We start from the raw sequence: 8,664 nt of genomic DNA on the forward strand, positions 1-8,664 counted from the left end.
TTCTACTTATTTTCGGGGGGAATACATGTAGTATATATTATATATATTTTCTAAATGTTTGGTTTATACAAACAACATCATCATTTTTATGCAATATAAATGACACAAAAATATTATTTATTACTCTACTACTTACGGTATGGGGAATCTGGTTTGAAGGGCCGTCTGGGTTGTTGGATTTCAGAAGTGCTTAAATGCCAAAATGATCCTGTCATCTGGTGTTTCATGTCTGGGCCCTCGTCTGTACAATGGTAGTACGTGTACTAAGTAATATTTATCATACAAAATGCACATGAAATATTAATGTTTTGTGTAAACACTTTATCAGTTTGGGAAATGATTTTTTTTAAACGCTTACATGTTAAGTAAAGAAAATCATTTTAAAACATTAATATTTATATATGTTATGCTGTTAAAATAATACAACTAATAAAAATAACATATGCATTTCGACTACAAATGTGCTATGACTGTACATACGGTTATCAACTTGGTAGTTTCAATATACCTCATATGTGCGCAAAAATATATACGTTTATATATTTATACAAGTTTTAGAACTTGTATCTTAGGCGTATACATGTGTTTGTGTACACTATACTAAGTATTATCAACTGTTTAAACAAGTATCATACACTTTACGTGTATGCTTATCAAATATACTTGTTGTTTATCCGTTTATCCGTATCTGCGGTTGTTAAGTTCAACCTTGGCAGATAACTTTATCTGTATATCCGTATGTCTGTTTATTACAGAAATATATAGGTTTATACATTTATACAAGTTATAGAACTTGTATCTTAGGCTCATACATGTGCTTGTGTACACTATACTTAGTTTTGTCAATTGTTTAAATAAGTATTGTACACTTTACGTGTATGTTTATCAAATATACTTGTTGTCTATCTGTTTATCCGTATCTGCGGTTGTTAAGTTCAACCTTGGCAGATAACTTTATCCGTATATCCGTATGTCTGTTTATCCGTATCTACGGTTGTTGAGTACAACCTTGGCAGAAAACTTTATGTGTTACCCGTACAACCATGGATTTGGTTGCTTTCAAAACGGTTCTTAAGTATGGAAATTACTTATGGAACATAACGTTTTGGCTTTCAAAGACTCATTACAAACACAGTTTTAAGTGTGGAATTACTTATGGAACATAACATTTGGCTTTCAAAGATTCATTACAAACACAGTTTTAAGTATGGAATTACTTATGGAACATAACGTTTTGGCTTTCAAAGATTCATTACAAACACAGTTTTAAGTATGAAATTACTTATGGAACATAACGTTTTGGCTTTCAAGATTCATTACAAACACAATTTTACGTATGGGTTTATTTATACAAACTATACATTTTGGGTTTTAAAGACTCATTGCAAACACTGTTTTAACTGTTGTTATACATACAAAGAAAATACTTTTTGGACTTTTTAAAAGTATTACTGCGGTTAAGCAGAAAACTTGTGACACTCACCAACCTTTGTGTTGACTTTCAAACTTACATGTATTCTTTGGGGATCATTAGCCAGACGTTCAGACAGAAGATTAGTTGTGGATTGCAGACGACCCAGCTAGCTTGTTTTTGTTATCTGCTTACTTGTTTAAGGCAACTACTGAACTATTATTATCTGTAAGAACCCTATATTCAAACTTAATGATGGAATACAAATGAAGCTTTGTTTATCGTTGTACTTGTGCTATATATTCAGTTTATCTGTGATCCATGAACTTAGTCCCACTCCCGACGTGTTCCTCCTTGGCCGGGGGTGTGACAGAATTGTATCAGAGCTAAATTGGCTATAGAGAACTTGTATCCTCGAAAGAGGAATACAACTATAGCAGACTAGCTTTTAATAAAAGTATTATTAATAATAACACTACTTCTCGACTATTTACGTCGTTTGATGTCCGGCCGTCGTCTGTGCTCGGTAGTCGGGAAGAACAAACAAAAATTAATAATACTACAAACCCCACCAACCATAATATATAAGAGTTTATATATACTCTGACCTGCGATGAGAACACTTAATAAAATTTTAACATCCCTTCAACTAAAACTACCAACTCAACCGTTTAGGTCAGACGCCTCAATTAGGGTTAGTAGCGTACATAAGTCATACCATAAATAAATCTGGAATGCGCACCTATGTTATTTATGGTCAGGCCGGTGCACAACCAACCCTGAGCAAGGAGTTTGACAGACTACAATGGTTGAAGGTTTTAGAGATTGAAGGATGTTCTCTAAATTCGCTACAGCAAGCTAGTACCTTAGAATCCATATATACAACACTTACACTTCATTAGCAATTAAGGTGCCCTTTCTATCATTTGGAAATCTCGAGGATTTCTAAACCAATCCCCTTCTCCTCATCATTTGGAAATCTAGAGGATTTCTAAATCAATCCCCTTCTTCTTATACTCTATAGGATATTACGAACAAACTATATCATAAAATGCATCCCATACATACTTGTTAGGACTTTATAGTATTAACACAACTTAACATGTACGTTTTAAACATATTATGCGATGGCCCCAAGAAAGGAACCAGGAGTTCGTCCACCGCCAACTCCCCGAGGCAACCCGAGGATAACCCCACCAGTAACTCAAACATCAGTAGAAACTCCAAACCAGGGAGGAGACCCAGAAGTAACAAATGTAAACCAAACATTCCAAATGAATTTCGCCATGATGCAGAACATGCTCGCACAAGGAATTGCAACGGCTTTGGCAGCATACGAGGCAGCCCGAAATGGAAACACTAGGAATAGTGGAAGTGGCACTCCCGCAACTCACCAGAGCAACACCAGACACTGCTCCTATAAGGATTTCATGAGCTGCAAACCTCGGCCCTTCTAAGGGACTGAAGGAGCTGTTGGGTTATCCCGTTGGATAGAAAAGACTGAGGCTGTCGTCCACATCAGTGCTTGCCTCGATGACTGTAGGGTTAAGTACGCTACCTGCACGTTGATGGACTCCGCCTTAACTTGGTGGAATAACCATGTGAAGTCTATGGGAATCGCTGAAGCTTATGCCATGGGCTGGGAATCCCTGAAGCAGCTAATGACCAAGGAGTATTGTCCCCGACAGGAGATACAGGCTCTAGAGACAGGAGCTTTGGAACCTTGTCATGAAAGGATCAGAAGTAGCTGCCTACACTTCTCGATTCAATGACCTTGCAAACCTTTGCCTGGGAATGGTGACCCCGGAAGAGAGGAAGATCGAGGTACATCTGGGGACTAGCTTCACCTGTTCAAGGTCTGGTGACGGCATCCAAACCCTCCACTTTCGATAGTGCTAAGCAATTAGCCAATCAGTTGACTGAACAGTGTGTCCGACAGGGTACCATGACCCCGCCAGCAGAGAAGAAGCACACTGGAGGCACCAAAAGGAAGTTTCATGGGGGAACAAAGGAAGACTCCAAGCATCACAAGGATGAACCAGAACCGTTGGCTGTCTACGCCGCAGTTACCAATACTCCCACCCCAGCTAAGTCCTACTCTGGGACTTTACCTCATTGTATAAAGTGCAATTTCCACCATGTCGGAAATTGCAGGGAGGTGATCTGCAACAAGTGTAACATGAGAGGTCACATCTCGAGGTACTGTAGAAGAACCCCAACCACTAAGACAGAAGGAAGTCGTAACTGTAACGAGTGCAATCAGCCAGGGCATTTTAGGAAGGACTACCCAAAACTAAAGAACCAAGGTGGCAATGGAAGGGTACTTATGATCACAGCAGGAGAGACTCTTCTGGAACCACCTATGGTTATTGGTACGTTTCATAAGAACAATGTTTAGGCCTAGGTATTTATTAATACTAGTGCCAATTAAAGCTTTATCGACCATAGGTTTCAACATGCGACATAATATAAAATTTCGCAAACTTAATGAAACATATGCAGTAGCTATAACAAAAAGTACTTGCTAGTTGCCTTATCACCCTAGTTAATCATGCCATTCACATAGAAACTAAGGACCCTTGCTGGTAATTTATGCTTTCTAAATGTATACGTTAGGGTTGTATATAATTAAGATTCTACAGACCTAGGATTCGTGATTCCGCTTTACTTCCTGTTACTTGTTTGGTTGTGGGCTTAGAGTAGAATCACTTATTTGACTGTCTATTCGATCTTGATTATATACGACTTGCATACACCAAGGGAATGTAGAAGGACCAGCCAGGGACAGGCACCACAAAAGTACATTACTATTTATCGATACGGAAAAAGTACTCCCTAGTTGCTTTCTCACCTGAATTAATCACATCATTCATGTAGAAACTAAGGACCCTTGCTAGTCATCTATGATTTCTAAGTGTATACGTTAGGGTTATATATAATTAAGATTCTACAAACTTAGGATTTGTGATTCCGCTTTACTTCCTGTTCCTTGTTTGGTTGTGGGCTTAGAGTAGAATCACTTATTCGACTGTCTATTCAATCTTGATTATATACGACTTGTATGCACAAGGCGATATAGAAGGACCAGGCATGGATCATACCACGAAACTACATTACTATTTATCAAAGCCCTTGTACTACCAGTAGCAACTCAATTTCGGGATGAAATTTCCCTTAACGGGGAGGTAATGTGACAACCCGGAACTTAGGGCTATTATTATAACCGCCAATCTATCCGTGAATCTCATGTTATATCCGAATTACTGAGTTTTAGTGTATCTTAAGAAGGACAAGTAATTTCATTCTAACTATAATACGATACTAGATGATAGTGTACTTTCAAATGTACAACAAATCAAACCGCTTAAACGACAACGCTAATTAATGCGTTAGAAAAACTGAAATTTTACATTAAGCAGTTTTGAGCAAAACAAACATTAAAATATTATAGTACATGTTCCCCTGTTTCCGAAAATATAAAGAACGTTCAAAACGGAGTTCGTATGCAAAAGATACGACAATTTTAAGAAAACAGACAAAAAAACATTGTTTTTATTTAATCGCGTAAAACCGAATCGATCCATTGACGCACTTACGCATTGCCGACGGAATTTCCGAGAGCGTTTTTGGACTCAGGTTATAGTCTATTATTTAATTTCACACTCGAAATAATTTTTACGAAAATATTCACAAAAGTCGCGAAAACGGAGACCGCGAGCCGTTTAAACGCAAAACTTCAAACGCAATTTCCCGGAGTTCCGTAACTCCAAAAATTAATCCGTTCGGGTTTCTGGAATCCTTGAATTACCCTCTTTCATAAGAAATTTTTGAAAATACAATCCGATGTCGGGATCTCGATTCATCAATTTATGAATGTTTTGGACATGTTAAAGAATTAGATTACTTTGTGGACCCCACTAGACTTGCAAGAGGTAAAATGCCAGGCGCCTTCTCCCTCTCATTCCCACACGTGACCAGCCTTTCCCCATTTTCATTGTGTACACTCAACTCACAAGTACATAGGGATGGGCCTGGAGTATGGTGCCCCAAGCACGTGTATACCCTTTTTGTATAAATAGGAGGCCAATGTAACCCCATATCCTCACAAACAAACTCAGCCACTCTCTTTTCTATCTCTATAATTCCGATCTCTCTCTATACTTTCTGTATCTCTCTTGGTGAACAAACCCACACATAACACCAAAACACCACCATTCAACAGCCAAGGACCACCCTTAAACACAATCTACCCTCTTGTTTTGCATCAACCAATACACCCCAGCACCTCCCTAACCTGATGCCCTCCTCTGTTGTCGATCAGCAGTAGCAGAAAGCAAGGAAAAACCGGCAACAGGAGGTTTCCGGAGTTCCTACTGCCACCACCTTCCAAACACATTTCCGGCGAAGCTACCCACTGTTGGACCACCATAGAGAGCTCCCTCCACCCTCCTCTCCCTTTGTATTCGTCAGAAAACAGCAGAAACCGGCAGTAGGAGGCTGTCGGACTCCACCCGTCACCATTAAAACACCCCACGGCCACCCTCCATCACCACCTAAGGTCACACCAGTGTTGCTGTTTGCCCGCTGCCATCCCTCTCTCCCCATCGTAATTCCTCTCCAAAACACCCTCTATTCGTTTGTGTGTTTGCAGTGTCGATCGATCATAAGCCACAAAGATTATTTATTTATTTATTTTTAATTTCCATGGTGCGACAATGAAGAACAGGAGGCAATATGCCTCCTGTTACGTAATTAGTTATGAAGAAAGCAAAATCAAACTTTGATTCCAAATAAGTGATTTTAACCCCAACTTCAAAATACTTTACAAAACTAGTCCAAAGCCTTTAAACTTCCATTAAATATGTTCAAAACCTACCCTCTTTGGAAATCTCATACAAAAACAAGTCACAAGTCTCAAAACTTTGTCTATTTTATTTATTTTAACCCCTCTGTAGAGATTTATTTGCAAAATAAATCCCAAACTCAAACCTTGAATTTAAATAAACAATTTTAGTCCCTTATTTGGAAATTATTAACAACCTTAGTCTATTTAATATATTTAAATTCGTGAATAGGCCTTATATCTTGGTTAATTACCAAACTACCCTCCAAATATTAATTATATTAATATTTCCTAGGAAATCAAAACAATCCCGGAGATTTCGACCTCATGACAACACATCCCGGTTTTCAAAACGACTCGATAACCGCTCGTTAAGGTGAGTGTTACGGCCCCATTTCTACTTATTTTCGGGGGGAATACATGTAGTATATTATATATATATCTTCTAAATGTTTGGTTTATACAAACAACATCATCATTTTTATGCAATATAAATGACACAAAAATATTATTTATTACTCTACTACTTACGGTACGGAGAATCTGGTTTGAAGTGCCGCCTGAGTTGTTGGATTTCAGAAGTGCTTAAATGCCAAAATGATCATACCATCCGGTGTTTCATTTCTGGGCCCTCGTCTGTACAATGGTAGTACGTGTACTAAGTAATATTTATCATACAAAATACACATGAAATATTAATGTTTTGTGTAAACACTTTATCAGTTTTGGAAAATGATTTTTTTTTAAACGCTTACATGTTAAGTAAAGAAAATCGTTTTAAAACATTAATATTTATATATGTTATGTTGTTAAAATAATACAACTAATAAAAATAACATATGCATTTCGACTACAAATGTGCTATGACTGTACATACGGTTATCAACTTGGTAGTTTCAATATACCTCATATGTGCGCAAAAATATATACGTTTATATATTTATACAAGTTTTAGAACTTGTATCTTAGGCGTATACATGTGTTTGTGTACACTATACTAAGTATTATCAACTGTTTAAACAAGTATCATACACTTTACGTGTATGCTTATCAAATATATTTGTTGTTTATCCGTTTATCCGTATCTGCGGTTGTTAAGTTCAACCTTGGCAGATAACTTTATCTGTATATCCGTATGTCTGTTTATTACAGAAATATATAGGTTTATACATTTATACAAGTTATAGAACTTGTATCTTAGGCTCATACATGTGCTTGTGTACACTATACTTAGTTTTGTCAATTGTTTAAATAAGTATTGTACACTTTACGTGTATGCTTATCAAATATACTTGTTGTCTATCTGTTTATCCGTATCTGCGGTTGTTAAGTTCAACCTTGGCAGATAACTTTATCCGTATATCCGTATGTCTGTTTATCAGTATCTACGGTTGTTGAGTACAACCTTGGCAGAAAACTTTATTTGTTACCCGTACAACCATGGATTTGGTTGCTTTCAAAACGGTTCTTAAGTATGGAAATTACTTATGGAACATAACGTTTTGGCTTTCAAAGACTCATTACAAACACAGTTTTAAGTGTGGAATTACTTATGGAACATAACATTTTGGCTTTCAAAGATTCATTACAAACACAGTTTTAAGTATGGAATTACTTATGGAACATAACGTTTTGGCTTTCAAAGATTCATTACAAACACAGTTTTAAGTATGAAATTACTTATGGAACATAACGTTTTGGCTTTCAAAATTCATTACAAACACAGTTTTACGTATGCGTTTATTTATACAAACTATACATTTTGGGTTTTAAAGACTCATTGCAAACACTGTTTTAACTGTTGTTATACATACAAAGAAAATACTTTTTGGACTTTTTAAAAGTATTACTGCGGTTAAGCAGAAAACCTGTGACACTCACCAACCTTTGTGTTGACTTTCAAACTTACATGTATTCTTAGGGGATCATTAGCCAGGCGTTCAGACAGAAGATTAGCTGTGGATTGCAGACGACCTAGCTAGCTTGTTTTTGTTATCTGCTTACCTGTTTAAGGCAACTACTGAACTATTATTATTTGTAAGAACCCCATATTCAAACTTAATGATGGAATACAAATGAAGCTTTGTTTATCGTTGTACTTGTGCTATATATTCAGTTTATCTGTCATCCATGAACTTAGTCCCACTCCCGGCGTGTTCCGCCTTGGCCGGGGGTGTGACACCATTGCTTGATGATCCAGCTTGAGACTTTCCCTTCCAGTTTTGCTTGGGAGGACCTTTCCTATTTTTCCTTTTCCCTTGGCCAATGGCCAGAACGGGAGCACTAGCAGGAGTGGAGGCAACACTTATTCCCTTTATTCCTACTTTAGTTGTTCGCAGGAGGTTGTGCAATTGAGACAAAGTAGTTTCATTTTTGTTAAAATGATAGGTCAATATGAACTGATCATAAC

At 37.2% G+C, this 8,664-nt stretch overlaps 1 long non-coding RNA gene across 1 annotated transcript; it reads left to right on the top strand.

The window, feature by feature from the left end:
* The first annotated feature begins 5,537 nt into the window (after nt 1-5,537).
* LOC145121521 (uncharacterized) lies at nt 5,538-8,288 on the top strand. The gene is made up of 3 exons (XR_013714596.1): nt 5,538-6,017; nt 6,550-6,630; nt 8,176-8,288. It is a non-coding gene; the product is annotated as an uncharacterized LOC145121521 (long non-coding RNA).
* The last annotated feature ends 376 nt before the right edge of the window (nt 8,289-8,664 follow it).

The sequence above is a fragment of the Lactuca virosa genome, chromosome 6 (assembly GCF_052849685.1).
Source record: "Lactuca virosa cultivar CGN04683 chromosome 6, Lactuca_virosa_CGN04683_v6, whole genome shotgun sequence".
In the NCBI taxonomy this organism is placed as follows: Eukaryota; Viridiplantae; Streptophyta; class Magnoliopsida; order Asterales; family Asteraceae; genus Lactuca; species Lactuca virosa.